The 18,989-nt window shown below is 48.0% G+C and overlaps 1 pseudogene; it reads left to right on the top strand.

Annotated features, from left to right (window-relative positions):
- Window positions 1-2,988: 2,988 nt before the first annotated feature.
- LOC143667629 (M-phase phosphoprotein 6 pseudogene) lies at window positions 2,989-3,636 on the top strand (annotated as a pseudogene).
- The last annotated feature ends 15,353 nt before the right edge of the window (window positions 3,637-18,989 follow it).

The following is an 18,989-nucleotide window of genomic DNA, read 5'->3' on the forward strand; positions in this document are numbered from 1 at the left end:
AAAGTGCACTATGGAAAGAGGGAATAAATCACTTTACAGTGGAGACATCTGATAAAGACTATTTCAGCCAATGATCAAGGTCAACATTAGCCGTGATAAGTCAGGTTGATCGGCTATACTCCTGAAATGATGTGTGGAAAATGGTACTTACCTTCTCCCAGTCTAATCATGAGAAAATCATCAGACAAACAGCCAATTCTGGGGAGAGGACTATGGGAAGATGGCAGAGTAGGAAGCCCCAGGAATCATCCCACACAAGGATGAGGAGAGAGGTGGTCAACTCTGCTCGGCCCAGACCAAGCAGGGGTGGGGAGGAGAGGTGTAAATGAAATGACTTTCCCTTTAGACAGGGAAAGTTCCCACAGGGGGATATCTTTCTGTCCTTGTGGAAATCAAGACTCTATTTGGTCTCCGAGTTTCTTCAGGCAAAATAAACCTTGGAAGATGCCCCAGCTACTTAGCCCTGGAGGAGAGGGGAGACCTGGAAAGCAGGACCCTGCCTGGCTTCCTTTTCAAAACAGCCACCAGGGCAGAGCTGTTTCTGGGCTGGAGGGTACCAGAGGCTGGGGGAGGACTCCTCTGCCCTAGAAACTGAAGGTACAGGTGTCTCTCAGGGAGACCAAATTTTCAACGTCGCTTGGAATTTCCCTGAAATTAAGCTGCTGTCATCTCATGGAATAGGGACTGCATATGGTGAAGAAGGGAAGTTTCCTACAATGACACCTGACTTGACTGTTCCAATAAAGGAGAGTGAGCAGGCTGACCCTCTCTGTTAAGTCCATCTCTGCTCTAACCTGCACATCTCTTTCTCCTTTTTCCTCCCCTTCTACCTGACCCTAACTCTGAGGGTCCCTGCTCCTAACTCCATGCTGACTTTTTCTCTCCCGGAACTGGCAGATTCACGAGAAACGTCTTTGGGAAAGTGGGCATGGAGGGGCACGCTTCCACACTGCAGCCCCCTTCCCAGCTGCCCGCCTCCAGCCCTCACCTGAGCAGCCAGCCGTCTTCCAGATCTCCTGGGAAAAGTGTCCGACCGCTTTCCATGGCTCCTCTTGTGCAATCCAGGAGATCTGGGATGACCTGGGACCAGGAATCCCTGTACGTAGGAAGGAACAGGCAACGGCTGGGCATTTCAGCCGGGGCATGGGCTGGCCGGGGAGGGGCTGCCGGGCACTCCCCAGAGCGGGCAGAGGCAGAGGAGGCCAGAAAGGGCCGGCACAGGTGCCCACTGGTATGACACAAACTCAGCTGCTCCATTTCCCCATTCAAGAGGCAAAAACTACCCTCCCTCTCCAACAAACCCAAATTCCATGCACACTTCAATTTCCTATTTTGATACCTCTCTGCATCAATTAAATGATTATACCTTAAAAATAGGTAGATTGACATACTGCAGGTCAGTGAGGTTGAGGGTAAGGGGTAAGGGATGAATGAGTTCTTTTTTTTTCCCCTTTTCCTTTATTTTTCTGGCGTGATGCAAATATTCTAGCAATACTCATGGTGAAGAATCCCTGCCTGTATGATGGTCTTGTGAGCCACTGACCGTATAACATGGCTGGACCGTACATGTGCAGGTATTTCTCAATAGAAATATTTTTTTAAAAAAGTACTTAAAACATCAGTAGTTTCCCGCTGTTCAAACTCCTCTCACTCGTGTCAACTCTTCGTTCTGGCCAGTCCCACCTAAGGCAAGCTCCTGATGGGACCGTGTCCTGCCCACACTTGGTCAGCCAGGCCCGGAGCCGGGATCAGAGCCAAGACTCCCAGAGCTCCTTCTCAGGTCCAGCTCCCTCCATAAGCTTTCTCCCTGCTGCCCCATTCCCTTGCACAAAGAAAACAAGCCTCCCACCTGAGCTCCGCTCGGATATTCTACCATCAGGCGGTCCTGCGACAGCCCCTGACCACTAAGCCTCTCTAGAGAACTAATTCCACTGAACTTCATTTGGGAATCTCAAAAGGCAAAAAGGGCCAGCCAGGGTCCGGCTGCCAGGACCCTGTGGGAGCCAGGACTGGAAATTAGACCAGTAAGAAGCAAGGCCTCAGATTCCTCACTCTTGCAGTAGAGAGGTGAGATGACGTGCTGGTTCTCCGGGTGCAATCCCTGCACCAGCAAACCAGCCTCCCTGGGAACTGGTCACAGAGTGCACATTCTCTGGCCCCCGCTCCAGACCTACGGAATTAGAACTCTGGGGTGGGGCCAACAATCTGCCTTTTCACAAGCCCTTCCCAGTCATTCTGAAAGATGCTTAAGTTTAAGAAGCAGCCCTGGCAGCCCAGTTACATTTGCAGAGGAGCTTTAAAGTAGGAAACAAAGAAACCCTGATGTTTGGGCCCTATCCTAGATCAATTAAATCAAGATCCCAGGGAGTGGAGCCTGGAAACAAATGATTCTCATCAAGCCAGGGTGGAGATGTGTCATGGTCAGGTTCATGTGCCAGCTTGGCCAGGTGGTGGTGCCCATTTGTCTGGTTGGGCAAGTGCTGGCCTGTCTGTTGCAATGAGGACATTTCATGGAATTAAATCATGATCACGTCAGCTGCATCCACAGCTGATTCCATTTGTAATCAGCCAAGGGGAGTGTGTTCTTTAATGAGTTATGCTTATTCTAATCACTGGAAGCCTTTTAAGGAGGATTCAGAAGAAACAGACTCTCTTCCTGCTTCTGCCGGCAAGCCTCTCCTGTGGAATTCGTCCAGACCCTCCATCAGAATCGTCGGCTTCACAGCCTGCCCTGTGGATTTTGAACCTTAATGTTCCCACGGTTACATGGGACACTTTTATAAATTTTATATTTATAGATATTTCCTGTTGATTCTCTCTAGAGAACCCTAAATAATACAAGAACCACTGGACTAGACAATTTCTAAAGTTCTTTTCCAATTTGGTAGAGCATTAAAGAAAGGATGGGTCTTAAAGAATGCTCCAGTGGCATGCTAGCCTCCTGTGGACACTGAGCTCTTAGAATGTGGCTAGTGCAAATGACAAATGGATTTTTAAAATTTAATTTTAATAAATTTTAAAAGTTAAAATTAAATTAAATCTGGCCAGGTGGGAGGTTAGCATGGCAGCTGAGCATAAGACCAAGTTGTCTAAGAATTTGCTGCGCATAAAGTTCATGCAAATGGGATTGGACTCAGAAACCAAGAAACAACTAGAAGAGGAAGAGAAGAAAATCACTAGTGAAGACCGCTGATACTTGGATTTGCCAGAACTTAAAGAGAGTTTCATAATAGAAGAGCAGAGTTTTATGCTACATGAAGACCTGGAGGAATGTCGTTCAAAGACTTAATCCTGAGGTTGAGAAATTGATGCTGCAGATGACTGCAAAGAAAAAAGCAGAAGACATTGAAGATGAAACAGTGGAGCTTGATGGGTCCAATGAAGAAATGGCAAGAAGACATGAGACCGTGGTGGGAACAATTGGGAAAAAGTTTGCCAAGAAAAGAGACCATGCCAATTATAAAGGGGAAAATGGAAACGTAAAACTAATTGAAGTAGAGAAGATGTTCTTAAAATAGAAAGCCCTAAAATATGGTTCCAGGAAGCCCCATGAAAGCTATATTTTGGGACCCATTCCAATTGTGTCTCTATAGTATTAATACTATAGTGTTTATTTGTAAAAAAGGAAAGGGTAAAATTTGGGAAACAAGGTATTTTTGAAACAGATGTTTAATGGGTTTTATATCCTTTGCTTAATAGTATTCATCAAGAATTGGTTTTTAACTGAATGAAGCTGAATGTGAGAATGATAGAAGGAGGAGGGCTGGGGGCACAAATGAAATCAGAAAGAAAGACAGATGATAAAGACTGAGATGGTATAGTCTAGGAATGCCTAGAGTGTATAATGATAGTGACTAAATGTACAAATTTGAAAAATATTTTTGCCTGAGGAAGAACAAAGGAATGTCATTACTGCAGGGTGTTGAAAATAGATGGTAATTAATATTTTAAAATTTTAACTTATGGATGATACTAAAGCAAAAAATGTTTATTTGGTACAAAATTTATATTTTGACTAGTGCATTTCCTAATATAACTTATGTAGACAGCTTAATTGAACACCATAGTACATGGAACCTTGAGTAGGGCATGAGATTTTGTTGATTTGTCCAGAGTGATGCCCCGATAAATCCCAGAGTGATTTGAATGGTAAATAAAAAAGTATTTGCACAGTCCCCTGCAGAGAATGGTGAGAAAGGGGGAAAATTCAACTTCCCAAAGTTGAATTCTTGATATTCTCACAAGCAGTGTGGACAACCAAAGCAATAGGCTGAGCCCCCAGTCTTGGGGTTTGTTCATATGAAACTTAACCCCACAAAGCATAGGTCAAGCCTACTTAAAATTAGGCCTAAGAGTCACCCCCAAGAGAACCTCTTTTGTTGTTCAGATGTGACCTCGCTCCCCAGCCAACACAACAAGCAAACTCACCACCCTCCCCCTGTCTACGTGGGACATGACTCCCAGGGGTGTGGACCTTCCTAGCAACTTGGGACAGAAATCCGAGAATGAGCTGGGACTCAGCATCAAGGGATTGAGAAAACCTTCTCAACCAAAAGGGGGAAGAGAGAAATGAGACAAAGTGGCAATGGCTGAGAGATTCCAAACAGAGTCGAGAGGTTATCCTGGAGGTTATTCTTACACATTAAGTAGATATAACCTTGTTAGTCAAGATGTAGTGGAGAGGCTGGAGGGAACTGCCTGAAAATGTAGAGCTGTGTTCCAGTAACCATGTTTCTTGAAGATGATTGAATAATGATACAGCTTTCACAATGTGACTGCGTGATTGTGAAAACCTCGTGTCTGATGCTCCTTTTATCTACCTTATCAACAGACGAGTAAAACTTATGGAATAAAAATAAATAATAAGGGGAACAATGTTAAAATAAACTTAGATTGAAATGCTAGTGATCAATGAAAGGGAGGGGTAAGGGGTATGGTATGTATGAATTTTTTTCTGTTGTCTTTTATTTCTTTTTCTGAATTGATGCAAATGTTCTAGGAAATGATCATGATGAATGTGCAAACTATGTGATGATATTGTGAATTACTGATTATATGTTGTTCTAGTTTGCTAGCTGCCGGAATGCAACACACCAGAGACGGATTGGCTTTTAATAAAAGGGGATTTATTTTGTTGGTTCTTCAGAGAAAAGGCAGCTAACTTTCCACTGAGGTTCTTTCTTACGTGGAAGGCACAGGGTGGTCTCTGCTGGTCATCTCTCCAGGCCCCTGGGTTCCAACAGCTTTCCCCGGGGTGACTTCTTTCTGCATCTCCAAAGGCCTGGGCTGAGCTGCAAGTGCTGAGATGAGGTATGCCGAGCTGCTTAGGCTGTGCTACGTTGCGTTCTCTCATTTAAGCACCAGCCAATTAAGTCAAACGTCACTCACTGCAGCAGACACGCTTCCTAGCTGACTGCGGATGTAATCAGCAGCAGATGAGGTTCACCTACCATTGGCTCATGTCCACAGCAACACAACTAGGTGCCTTCACCTGGCCAAGCTGACAACTAATCTAACTACCACATATGTGTAGAACAGAATGATCATAAGTTAAGAATCTTTGTGTTTATTGTTATATTTTTAATTGAAAAATTAATAAAAAAAGAAAAATAATAAAGGAATTGTTTTTTAGCACTTAATCTTCAAATGTACATATGCACATATGTATATCTCCTAAAGATTTTTTGACCTCAGCTTTTTAAAATATAGCTCTCTTTATCTTGGATTAGCTAAAATAAATTAATATCAGTGTTTAAATTGACCTTATATTTATATTTTACTTTTAATTATTCTAAGGGTTAAGACCAATTTGTATGTATAATTTTGAAACCAAATGTCTTATGAGAATTTATTCTATGTAAATTTATCAGGAATGAGCATGACATTCCAATCTGAAATATTTGCATGTTGCCAAGTCATTGCCAGTTTATGGTATTATAGTTATTTGCCTAAAGCCCTTAATTAAAAATATACCTATCCTGAAATAAACATGTTTTCACATACTTTTCTATTCTTTTCTACTTTCAAATAATAATATTAGTCCAATTCAGCAATCTAACTTTTAGTCAAATAGTAAGTTGGGAAAAACAGCCATTATTTAGAGTGATTATTTGGTTGAACCCTAAGAAATTGCCTTTTTTATGTTAAAAGTAGTTGAAAATAGTCAATTTCTTATGTGAGCCCAGTAAATTTGCCATTGGCCAATCTGTCTGTTCTAAATAGTCATCTGTACAGAGGGGTGTGGATTTAAGTGGGTGCAGAACTGGCAGTGCACACCTCACCCTCTTAAGAAATGCTGATTTTATTTAATTTTGTTTCTGGCAACTAAATGAGCCTCATTCTCTGCCTGTAGTTCAGGACTAGTTACCACATCCTCGGGCTCTTCTTTCTACTTCTCCCCAGGGCGCTCCCTTATCAGTTTCACCCTGGTATCTTTTAGTTTCTTTTTCTATACTGACTACTTCCCTGTAGCCTGAAATCAAAGTGCAGACAAAAAAAAAACACAATGAGGAAGATCAATGAAGAATACAGAGCGAAGAGGGAAGCAGAAAAAGAAAGATTAAAAATCAAAGCATTCTTGAGAAAATAGTCCATTTGGTGTTATTGATTGATTGATGATTTTTATTTATTGGCCCACAAGATCAGAAATCCAAATTGTCTTTGTGGTGGTATGACATTTATATTGGTGAAATAGAAAAACTCATGCTACTGAGAAAAAAAAAATAGAGCTTTTTAAAGGAATAATAAAAATGCTAGCACTCACTGAACTCTCTTTTTATGTGGGCACTTTGAGTGCTTCATATGAATTTAGGAATCTGCTTACAGTCATGTGAATTCTAAGTGGAAGTGGTGGGACTTGAACCCAGGAAAGGTTTCCCCAAACTACAGCCTAAGAACTAGCTGCCCAATATAAGTCAAGTTTTACTGAACACGCACACAAACAGAATTAAATTAAATCTTTTTTTTTTCCAGATCCTTCTTCTATCCTTTAATGGAAAAGCTCGCACTGGCCTAGGCCACTTCTCTCTTCTGTTTGGCCTGTTTTGACTCAGTGTTTAAATTGACCTTCTATTTATATTAATAATATATTAATGACATTGAGAAACACATTTTCTAGATTTTTCTCCCTAAGTTTCATTATATTTTCTGTTTCTGTATCTTATAAACCTGCCATTTTCCTTTCTTGGCATAAAGAAACCCTTATTTTTCACAGGGAGAACTGTCCAGAGAGGTAAAGGGCTGCCCAAGGCAAGCTGGCACGGTGACGGGAGAATGATGGTTAGAATGGAGATTCTGCACCTCCCGGATGGCACGGGGGCTTTTCTGGTTCACTAGTTGTTTTATTCTCTTGGACTAAATCTCCTTCAGGTCACAGATCTATTAGGCTTCCGTCTGTAATTATAAAACAAGCGACACCCACCCACCCAAATAGTTGCGGGTGGATGTTCACAGCTGCCTTGTTCATGGCTGCCCTAAAGCAGAAGCCACCAGAATGTCCATCAATGTGTTGCCAGACAAAGGTTGTGGATTCTGTTGTCCGACACACTCAATAGCCAATTCCTGAGACCCCGGGGGTTCAAAGACAGAAAGTATCATTAGATGCCTAGTAGGAGAGCACAGGGCCCAGTGGCAAGAGCTGTCTCCCAAGTTTAGGGGGTTCAAGATCTTTAAGGATTTCAGCAAAGGGAGGTGAGGCCATTACAATTCCAGATAGCAAATATTCTAGTTTGCTAGCTGCCAGAATGCAATATACCAGAAACAGAATGGCTTTTAAAAAGGGGAATTTAATAAGTTGCTAGTTTACAGTCCTAAGGCTGAGAAAAATGTCCCAGTTAAAGCAAGTCTATAGAAATATACAATCTAAGGCATCCAGGGAAAGATACCTTGGTTCAAGAAGGCCAATAAAAAATTCAGGGTCTCCCTCTCTCAAGTGAGAAGGCTCATGGTGAACACAGTCAGGGTTCCTCTCTCATCTGAAAGGGCACATGGAGAGCAGGGCATCACCTGCTAGCTTTCTCTCCTGGCCTCCTGTTTCATGAAGCTCCCTGGGAAGCGTTTTCCTTCTTCATCTCCAAAGGTCGCTGGCTGGTGGACTCTCTGCTTCGTGGTGCTGCAGCATTTTCTGCTCTCTCCGAATCTCCTTCTTTCTCCAAAATGTTTCCTCTTTTATAGGACTCCAGAAACTAATCAAGATCCACCCAAATGGAGACACGTCATCACCTAATCCAGCTTAACAACCACTCATGATTAAATCACATCTCCAGGGGGATGATCTGATTACAGCTTCAAACATACAGTATTGAATAGGTATTATTCTGCCTCTATGAAATGGGATTTAGAATGAAACATGGCTTTTTAGGGGACATACATCCTTTCAAACCAGCATGGCAAGTTCTAAGCAGAAAAGGAGGCAGTGTTCTCACTGTCACTTCAATAGGAGAACAGAAGCCGAAAGGAAGGGAGACAAGTTATCTCTCACTAGCAGAGCCTGGCAGGTATGATTTACACATGTCCGGGGCTGAGACTAGTTAATGGCTGACTTCAAACTCTTCAGTAGCATCAGGGCCTTTGCCCTACAAGAAAATGACCAGACAACGTGGGGAACAGCTCTTACAGGCACAAAAGCACAAGATAAGGGCTTCCAGGTGTTCCCCTCTGTCTACTCCAATGCCTCAGAAAACAAAAAGGAGTATGATTCAGCAATGAAAATTATTCCTTGAATCCTGATTTCTCCGTTACAAATGCACAAGTTGGTAAACAAAGCATGGCCTGTCCATGCGGTGGAAAGTAATTCAGAAGGAAAGAAGCGCTGGTCCACCCTGCGACATGGGAGGGTGCCGAAAACATCATGCTGAGTTAAAGAAGCCAGACCCAAAAGGCCACAGATTCTATTATTCCATTTACACAAAATGTCCAGAAAAGGCAAATCCATAGAGTCAGAAAGTAAATTAAGGGTCTGCCAGGGGCAAGGGGTAGAGAGGTGGCGGGGGGTAGAGAGGTGGCGGGCGCGGAGAATGGGGTGTGACTGCTGGTGTCTATGCAGTTTCCTTTGGAGGCAGTAGAAAATGTTTAAACTTAGATAATAAGTGGTGGTTCACTAGAAACCACTGGGTTGTACACTTTAAAAGGGTGAATTTTATCGTCTATGCGTTATATCTCAACTTTAAAAGTTGTACGAAGAAAAGAAAGCAGTAAAGCAAAAGCAAAAACAAAAACCTCTCAGCCTCAAGCCTTGCCCATTCCTGAAACAGTAACTTAACTGCCTTACCCTCCCTACCTCCATCAGCTCTGAACAGACTACACTGAGGTTTTTTTCTGTTCCTGTCTCACTTCCATTCCCTTGACATTTCTGCCTACCTCTTGAATAAGCTGCTTCCTTTGGTAAAGACTGTGCCTCTAGAAGCGAAGTCTTTCGAGAATCTGTTCTTTCTTGTCCTCTCTATTTTCAGCACCCTGGACAGCGAACAAGGCTTTCCTATCATTTCCGCTTTCGTAATGTCTTACCGGTAAGGAGCTGTTGGCTTAGACTCCACAATTCCTCAGCCAAATTCTCCTGCCTTGGCAATATTCATGCCTGCTATGACCACCGCGGGGATAAGCCGCTTACTTTGCACTCTTCAACCTTCCTTTTTTTTCTGAATCTTATCGCATCCAGTTCTTTCAAACTGTTTGCCTTTTTAATTAGTAGATTCCTAAGAATTAGCACAACTGTCCACATATGCAACCCTGAAGCCACTGGCTTAGTGAGACCCATTCCGCAGCATGTGTTCTCTTCCCTGCAGGGCAGGAGTCAGCACCTGCAAAGGGATGTGGCGCTGTTTGAAGGTCTGTCTGACTTGGATCGATAAAATGCAATTATCTAGAGGAAATGGATGGACTGCACGCTCTGTGAACAACCTTCCATGAATTATAATTTCTGGCAACCGAGCTTTGGGAGAGAATCAGAAAGCGAAAAGTTCAACGTTCTTTAGGCAAGAAACTGGAATGGAGACATTTAATGCTGGGTGCCAAGTAAGAACCCTGTGCGTTGACACCACCTCTGAGGAAGAGAATTGAGGTTCTTGGTGGGGACACGTGCCCGATTAGGAGGACATGGTTCAAACTTCTCATCTAGCGCCATCTTTCCAGTCCGACCGTGGTCCGGAATGCTCACTCTGGATGGGCCCCGACTCAGCAGACCTCTGCACAATGGCTAACCGGGAGCCACGTAGCTTCTGGGTTCGCTGCCTTGATAACTTAGCTGCACATCAACTTTCCCTGGCTCCCTTTCTCTGCCTTCCCTGTGCTCCCCACCCTCCCCCTCTCCCCTCCCCTTCTTTAGGTGAGCACCTCAGTGCTATCCACAGGAGACCTGGGACCAGGCTTCATGGGCGCTGGGTCTCCTCCCTCCCTGCTTTTGGCATTCTCTCTCACCCTCTGCCAACCACAAGCAAAACCCCTTTTCTTCAAATGCTAAAATAAATTTAGAGCGAAATGCTGGTGATCAGTGAGGAGGAGGGGTGGAGGATATGTTATGTATGAATTTTTTCCTGTTCTCTTTTTATTTTTTTTTCTGAATAGATGCAAATATTGCAGGAAATGATCATGCTGATGAATATGCAACTATGTGATGACATTGTGAATTACTGATTATATATGTAGAATGGAATGATCAAAAGTTACAAATGTTTGCGTTTGGTGTTTTTTGGTATTTTAAAAAAAAATTTTTAATTAATTTAAAAAAACGCAATATACCAGGAAAAAAAACAAAAAACCTTTTCTTTCGGGAAGCTCCACAGCTGGCCTGTCCAAAGAGGCGCCCAGGAGCCTGGCTGGTCCGCCAGCATCTGAAAGGTGGCGAGTCTGACTGGATATTAAATACACAATGGGCTGGGTAGACAGGCTGGGGATAAAAAACAGCATGGAATATGTCAAGAAAAGCTCGTATATCGATCACGTGTGGAGAGATTAGTTTGACACGATGAGCTAAAGTACATCTATCATTAAAATTCATCTCACCTGTTTCCTTTATTTTTCCAACCTGGCTGCAAGGACAATATTTTAAATTACAGCCGTGGATGTCACGTTTCTCTTGGACAAGACTGCTGCCTCCAAGGGTGCCTCTCCATCCCCGTGTGCAATCGAGACTGGGTTCTCCTTGGTGTCCCCTTGGTTTCTTGTCAGCCACATACATTTACCACGGCCGTGGGCCTGGCGCTTTCGCCGGCATTATGCGGCAAAATCCGCAGTGCACCCGGCAGGCCGGGCTCGTTACTCACGCAGTACGTAGGAGGCAGCTCGTGCTTCCGCGACGACAGGTGACCAGCCCAAGGCCACTGCAGCTGGGCCGAGGAGGGCCTGCGGCTGGAAGCCCAGTGGTGCCTTTTCCCTCCCACATTTATACCTAGACGGGCCGAGGCCAGGCAGGCACATCCTCTCTCCCCGCCCCCCTCCCACTCACCTCCTTGATCCCCTGGTGGCCCGCACTTCCCCCTCATGGCCACTAGAGGGCAGCGTGAGGTCCGGCTTGTTGCCCGGGGGCCCCGCACAGCTGGAGCCCATCACGTTTGCGAGCAGATCCTCGCATCTCCCCCTCCAGCTGCCCCTTCTACAGAAAATCCCGCTGCAACCGCTCCACCCTCCGAGGGCCGGCTTAGCAAGCAGAGAGCCTCAGAGCTAGTGCAGTCCGAAATGGCCTGCCAGGGCCTCCCCACCAGGAGACGCACTCTTCCTTATCCCCCCTCCATCCCTTCCCTTTCAATTAAATCATTTCCAAGGCGATGGCTCGGTGGTGTCATTTCGTTCCGACGCAGTCCTTCTTGAGGGCTTACAATGCAGCACAGGCACTGGAGCAGATCTCAAAATCAATAGACTCCACCCCACCTGCAAGGAGGCTGGATCAGTGGGGGATTCAGGCACAGCATGATTCCAACTGTCACGGAAATATAACACGGTGGCTGGTCAGGGAGGCCTGCCTGCAGGAGGTGGCCTCTGAGCACAACACTGAGGAACAGGGGAAAGTGCAGGCAGATGTGCAAAAGCAAGTGAGGAGACCCGAGGGTCATCGGGCATGGCTTCTCTCAGTCACCCATGATGCGGTGATTCCCTCTTAGTCCTTGAGACCCTATGAGGAAGGTAGGCATGTCCCCAGCCCTGCAGAACATCCTGAGGTTCAGGATGATTGAAACCTACATTTTCTCATCTCTACAATGAAAACCGATAAGTTCTGAACATCCTTGCCAAGTTTTTGCATTGACAGTGCAATCCACAGTTGCAAGATTGCTGCCAGCACATGGCCTGAAAAACTGCTGTTAGGACTGGTGAGCATGGAAACAAGAGTGAGACTGAGGCCCTGCCCTCAAGGAGCTTATGGTCCCCTAGGAGAAATAAACCAACTCAGTCAGAGCACACCTCCTCTGCACCCAACAGGAGCCAAAGGGTGCAGGACCAGGGGAGAGTGCGAATGGGGCAGACACCGTTTGTTGGGGGTTGAATCACGTGCCCCCTAAAAGCATGTTTGGGTCCCAAACCCTGACCCTGTGTGTGTGTCCACCCATTGTAAATAAGATTTCAAGATGCTACTTCAAGTGCCCAAACTGAATCAGATTGGCTTTAATCCAATTACTGGAGCCCTTAATACACAGAGTGAAAGTGAGACAGAGAGAGAAGCCACGGGGAAGCAGCCAGAAGCTGGAAGTCAACAAAACCGGAAGAGAAAGAAGAAGCTGCCCCATGTCCACTGCCATGTGACAGAGGCCAAGGAATCCGGGAGATACCAGCCCTGGGAGGAAGGATTCTTTCTAGCCTCTGAAACTATGAACCAATAAATTTCTGTTGCCAAGCCGAGCCATTGCATGGTATTTGTTTTAGCAGCTGGGAAACAAAAACAATTTTTGGTATCAGTAAAAGGAGAGTTGTTATGACAAATAACTTAAAAATATGGAAATGGCTTTGGGACTGAGTAATGGTAGATGCTGGAAGAATTGTGAGGTACTTGATAGAAAAAGCCTAGATTGCTTTGAAGAGACTGCTGGTAAAATTATGGAAACTAAAGTTCCTTCTGATGTGGTCTTAGAAGTAAAAATGTACTTGTTACAGGACATTGGAAGAAAGGGAATTCTTGTTATAAAGTGGCCAAGAACTTAGCAAAATTGGGTTCTGATATTGTATTGGAAGTGGAACTTGTAAGCCATGAAGTTGGATATTTAGCTGAGATTTCCAAACTATGTTTGGTTAATGCAAGAGAAGAGGGATAAGCTGAGGGCTAAATTGCTAAGCACCAAAAAAAAAAAGAGCAATTGATGGTTGGGAAAACCTGGAGCCTATCCAGATAGTGTGCTCTGAGACCAGAGCCAGAAGCAGCTCTACCGGGGACCTCCCTAAGCTCAGGAAGTGAGCCTTGTTTGGTTTGTTAAAGCTGCCGAATGCAATATACCAGAAATAATGGGTTGGTTTTTATAAAGGAAATTTATTAAGTTGCAAGTTCCAGTTCTAAGGCCGGAAAAATGTCCAAGCTAAGGCATCCAGGGAAAGATGCCCTGGCTGAGGGAAGGCCGATGGGTCCAGAACCGCTGCGTCAGCTGGAAAGGCACGAGGCTGGCGTCTGCTGGAGTCTTTGGCCTCCAGTTGCAAGCAGCTTCCCCGAGGGCATTTACTTTCTGCATCTCCAAACTTCTGGGTCTGTTGTTGGCTCTGTCAGCTCTGCTGTTTCTGAGGTTTCCCCCAAATGCTTCCCCTTTTAAAGACTCTAGTAAACTAAGCAAGACCTACCTTGAGTGGGCAGAGTCACATCTCCATCAAATCAAAAGGACACTCCCATAACTGGGTGGGTCAATTTCATAGAATCAATCTAATCAAAGGTTTCCATCCTAAGCAATAGTTTTGTTCTCACAAGATTGGATCAGGATTAAAGCTTGGCTGTTCTGGGGTATGTAATAGTTTCAAAAGAGCTCACAGAGCCAGTCAACCACTTCAATGGAGCTCAGGATTGGGGGTGCAATTATCCAGGATCAGTGGAAATGTCTGACGGTTCAGACCTGCTTGAACCGCACCGAAAAACAACAAGGTTTTTGCAAAATATGTATGAGCAGAACCACCACCAGCCGGGACTGAAAAGGACAGAGTGAAGGAAAAATGACTTTAAGGATAGAATCATGAAAGCAGAGGACCAAATGGAAAAATCTCCTTGGACCGAGAGCGTGGGCCCAACCCATGTATGTGGAAATGGTGGGCCTGCCCCTGAGCTTGGAAAGAGCAGGTCATTGGCCCTGGTACTTGGAGGGCTGGGCCTGGCATCCTGTTGTCCAGGGAGAGAGCCCCCATCCCGGTGCTCAGAGCAAGTGGGGCCTGGGGAGAGCTTGCTGCTGTGCAAATGCCCGGGAGGGGTGGGGCTGCCACTCAATCAGGCCTGGAGGACAAAACATCAATCCACAGATGACTCTCAGAACAGAAGTCTAATGGAGTTCATCATTTTCTTCTGAGCTGCTGGGTTTCTAACTTGTGTGGGACCCATGACCCCTGTTTTCCTTCTAATTTATCCTCTCTGGACTGGGAATGTTTTCCAACGCCTGTCACTCCACTGCATGCTGGAAGCAGACAACTTGTTTTCTAGGCATCACAGATCCATCAGGCAGAGGTATTCCGCATTAGGACTGGCCACACCCATAATTGATTTTGATGAGACTTTGTACTTAGCGTTGTTACCTCAATGACCTAAGACTTTTGGGATGTTGTGATGGAATGAATGCCATGCTGGTTAGTATCTATTATGTACCCCAGAAAAGACCTGTGCTAATTCTGACCCAATATGTGGAGGCAGCCATTTCTTTTAATCCCGATTCAATACTGTAGGTTGGAAATTTTGATTATTTCCACGGCGACGTGACATACCCAGTTGTGGGTGTGATCTTTTGATTAGATGGAGATGTGACTCCACCCATTCCAGGTGGGTCTTGATTAGTTTACTAGAGTCTTTAAGAAGGGAAATATTTTGGAGAAACCTCAGAAATGACAGATTCATCAGAGATGCTTGGAGAATAGTGGCTTCACAGAACTGGATGAGTTTGGTTTTGGAGCATGAAGATTTTGAGGCATTTATGAAACATCCATGTAGCAACATCAAGCAGACAAGCATTGAGAAGTCAAACAGAAGTACAGAGGTGTTGGCCCTGAGGTGTTAACGAGGCCACAGCAGTTGTGAAACCACCTAGGCAGGTGTATCTGTGCTACCTAACAAAACATCCCAAACTTAGCAGCTTAAAACAGATGCTTGTTATCTTATGGTTTCTGCAAACCATGGTTTAGCTGGGTGCCTCTGCCTCAAGATCCCAGGTTACAGCCAAGGTATAGTCTCATCTGAAGGCTTGACCGGGGTAGGTGGTCCCTCTGTCACATGAGCCTCTGCGCAGAGCTGCCCCGGACACAGCAACTTATTTCCCCCAACGCAGGCAAGTAAGCAAGAGAATGAGGGAGAGAGGGAGACCTCCAAGGGGGAAGCCACAGGCGCTTTATCACCTAATCTCAGCAGTGACACCCCATCATACTGTGGTTGTATTTTACCTGTTAGAAGCAAATCACTAAGTCCAGCCCACATTCAAGGGGACTGGATTCCCCACGGGTAGGACCAACAGGGCACTGGGGCCCCTGGAGGCAGGAGAGGAAAGGAAGCGAAGCATGGTGCAGGCATGTGGTCATCATCGCCTAAAGAAAGAGAAGCTGTGACGAAGACTGAGAAGAAACCATCCGAGAAGCCGAGGAAAAAACAGAAGTCAGGAGAGAGTTCTAAGGAAGTTGGGGTGGGGGGAATCTCCAAGATGGAATGCTTCCCGAAGGTCAAGCTGGGGAACAGGGAACCACAGAAAAGTGACGGGTGGCTCGAGAAAAGGAAGACCAGGGGCGCTCCTCACAGACTGTGGTCAGCTGTGCAGGAGAACAAGAGGCAAACAGGGCAAGTGCTTTAAGAACAGTGGACAGAGGCACTCTCCCCAGGAGGCTGGGATTTCAGCAAGAACAAGCAAGGGGAGGCGGAGGGAAGGTCCTGTCCAGCGGAGGGCCCTGAGGTGGCATGCAGATTTCAAACAATTCCTGCGCCCTAGAAAAGGCATGTTTTCATCCTAATCAATCTTGCGGGAGCAGCCGTTTCTTCTAGGCTCTATTTAGCACTGTAGGTTGGAAACTCGATTAGGTTATCTCCACGGAGATGTGACACATCCACCTGTGGATATTAACCTTTGACTAGAGGGAGATGTGACGCCACCCATTCCAGGTTGGTCTTTACTGGAATCCTTTAAGAGGAAACGTTTTGGGGAAAGCTTCAGAATGACGAGAGCAGCAGAGACAGGAGAACTACGGAGTCCACCAGCCAGCGACCTCTGCAGATGAAGGACAATCCCCGCCCCCCAGGGAGCTTCATGAAGCAAGAGGCGTGGAGAGGAAGCCGGCAGCCTGCTGGTGTTCCCCATGTACCTTTCCAGGTGAGAGAGAAACCCTGGTCATCGGCCTTTCTTGAGTGAAGGTGATCTCTTGTGGGTGCCTTAATTTGGACATTTTTATAGACTTGCTATAATTGGGACATTTTCACGGCCTTAGAACTGTGGATGAGTAACTTTTGAATTGCTTTTTAAAAACCATTCCATTTCTGGTGTATCGCATCCCAGCCGCTAGCAAACTAGAACAGGTGGGAACCGCCCGGCCGGCTGAGGAACTAAAGGCAGGGGCTGGAGCGCGGGAAGCGAAGGAGAGAGACAGGGCTGGGCTCCGGGAGGGCCAGGGCTGGTGGATTTAGGTCTCAGCGCCCCGGGAAGTCAGGGGAGAGCTTTGAGCAGGAGAGGGGGAGGAATCAAGGAAACCACCGGGGCGGGCACAGGGCCACAGGCACCGGGTAGGGTCAGCCTCCTCCCGCCCTGCGCGCTCCGGGTCTCGCCTGCTCCTCAGACCGAGGGGGAGGGGCGTCCAGGCCCCGCCCCCCGGCGCTGCCCCGCCCCGCCCCGCCCGCCGCGCGTGGGGTGTCCCCGCCGGGTGGGCCCCGCCGACCTGCAGTGCGCCGCAAACTCAGCCACGTCGTCCGTCCTGACCCCACAGAGCGCGGGCCTCGGGGCTTGTCGTCGAGGGCAGCGGACACCGGCCAGCTAGACCGGAGCGAGAGAGCGCGGGCGCGGGACGACGGGGCCGACGGCGGGGGGCCGGGGTGGGGGTGGGAGCGGCCAGCCCCGGAACCCCGAGCAGCTGGCGCCGCTTCCCAGAGCGGGTGGGGCCGCGGATCCCCCAAGGGCTCGACCCAGAGAGGCCGGTGGGAGCAAAGGGAAAGCCGGAGCCAGCGCTGGGCCCGCACGCGGCTGGCGAGGTCACGTCTCCCCTGGGGAGCCCCGCTGCCCCGCCGGGAAAGCCGGACAAAAGCCACTTGGCAGGGGTCTTGGAGCATCTCAGGTGCAGGGCTGCCGGGCACTTACTCTCTTCCCATCACTGTGAGAACCTGGGGGGTAGCCGCCCCCCGCCCCCCGCCCCCCACCTCCCCGAGGGCAGAGCCTCCTTCCTCTCGCCTAGCGCAGAGCTCGCCCAGACAACGGCCTGGGGCACAGGGCAGATGCTTCCGATGAATGAAAGGCCCAGCAAAGAAGCCAGGCATTTAAAAATGGCAGCCACGGTCCCCAAGGCGGGGAACAGGCTGGCAGGGCCCAGGGGTCGCTGGCGGCCAGCTTGGTTTGGACTCAGACCCAGATTGGAATCTGGATTGGTGGTTTTGTCCCGGCCCCGCCCTCGCTCCCTCCCCCAACCGGCAGGTTAAGGGTTAACTCTAGGAAGCCCCCCTCTTCACCTGGATGGGCCTGGGGCGGGGAACTTCCTGTTCCATTTTTCCGGAGTGCTTCCCCAGGCTGGCCGAGGTGGCTCTGGCCCTGGGGTCTTCAGAGAACCCCCCAGCACCCCTACCTTGCAGGTAGGGCCTGCGAGTGGTGAGTGGGAGGGAGGCCTGGGGTGCAGGCGCCCGAACAGACCTCAGGGGCTCAGGGCAGCTGGGCAGAGAGAGAGGGGGGAGGGTCCAAGCCTCGGTGGCCTGGGGACCGGGAGAGGCTTAGGAGCATAGGGGGGAGGGTCTGAGCTGGGGAGCTCAGTGCCAGCCAGCTCTGCCGACACAGGCCTGGAGGGGGCAGGTCCACGTGTGTCCCCAGGGGCGCTGACCATGCTCGCCCACCGAGGTCGGCACCGGGAAGGGGGTGAGACTTGACTTGGGGGCCTGGGGGGTGCAGGGTGGTCAGGCACGGTCCCCACCCCCCAAGTTGGGGAATCAGGCTGCCGCCAGCCAGGGCTGGGGAGAAAGGAGGCGCCCCCGGCCTGCAGGACACCCCCGTTGGCCCCTCCCCAGGTCTGGGGTCTCCCCGTCTCAGGGTGGGTCTCGGGGCAGGCCCCCCGTCCCGCTCCCGTTGTGCCCCCTCACCTCTCTGGACTCTAAATTAGGCTGACAAATATTGGTTGGTGTCCCGAGGGCTGCCCCCCTCCCCAGGCTGCCCCCAGCCAATAAGCATATTAACAGAGCTTTTGTCCTGGAAACCCGGGAGGTCGGAGGGAGGGAGGGACTCTGTAAAGCCAACTTGCCTCCCAGATTCCCCCTTCTAAAGCCTTTTGGCTGACTCTCACCTGGAGAGTCCGGCCACCCCTTGGGTCCCTCCGCTGCTGAATTTTCTGGCCCACACTGTGATATTCTGATTAAGACCGCGGCAGGAGTGGGTGGGGGGTGGAGAGGGCAGTCTTTTCTGTTTCTGGGCTTTGGCACCCGTGGCCCAGGCCACTGGTCTCGAATTTTAGTCAGTCTGGGCTCCAGGGACCTTGAGCGCGTGGCCCCTTCTTCCTGAGGTGGCTCTTCACGCGGGTCAGATGGAGAAATCCATATTTCTCGCACAGGCCGAAGTGGCTGGTAAGCAGGTAACAGTGTTTCTTACAGGGTACCTCCTGTGCTTCTTACAGGGTGATGGAGTTTAAGTAACTGGGCCTCTGATTATTTTGCTTATGCTGCTAAA

This window comes from Tamandua tetradactyla, chromosome 23 (genome assembly GCF_023851605.1).
Source record: "Tamandua tetradactyla isolate mTamTet1 chromosome 23, mTamTet1.pri, whole genome shotgun sequence".
Taxonomy (NCBI): domain Eukaryota; kingdom Metazoa; phylum Chordata; class Mammalia; order Pilosa; family Myrmecophagidae; genus Tamandua; species Tamandua tetradactyla.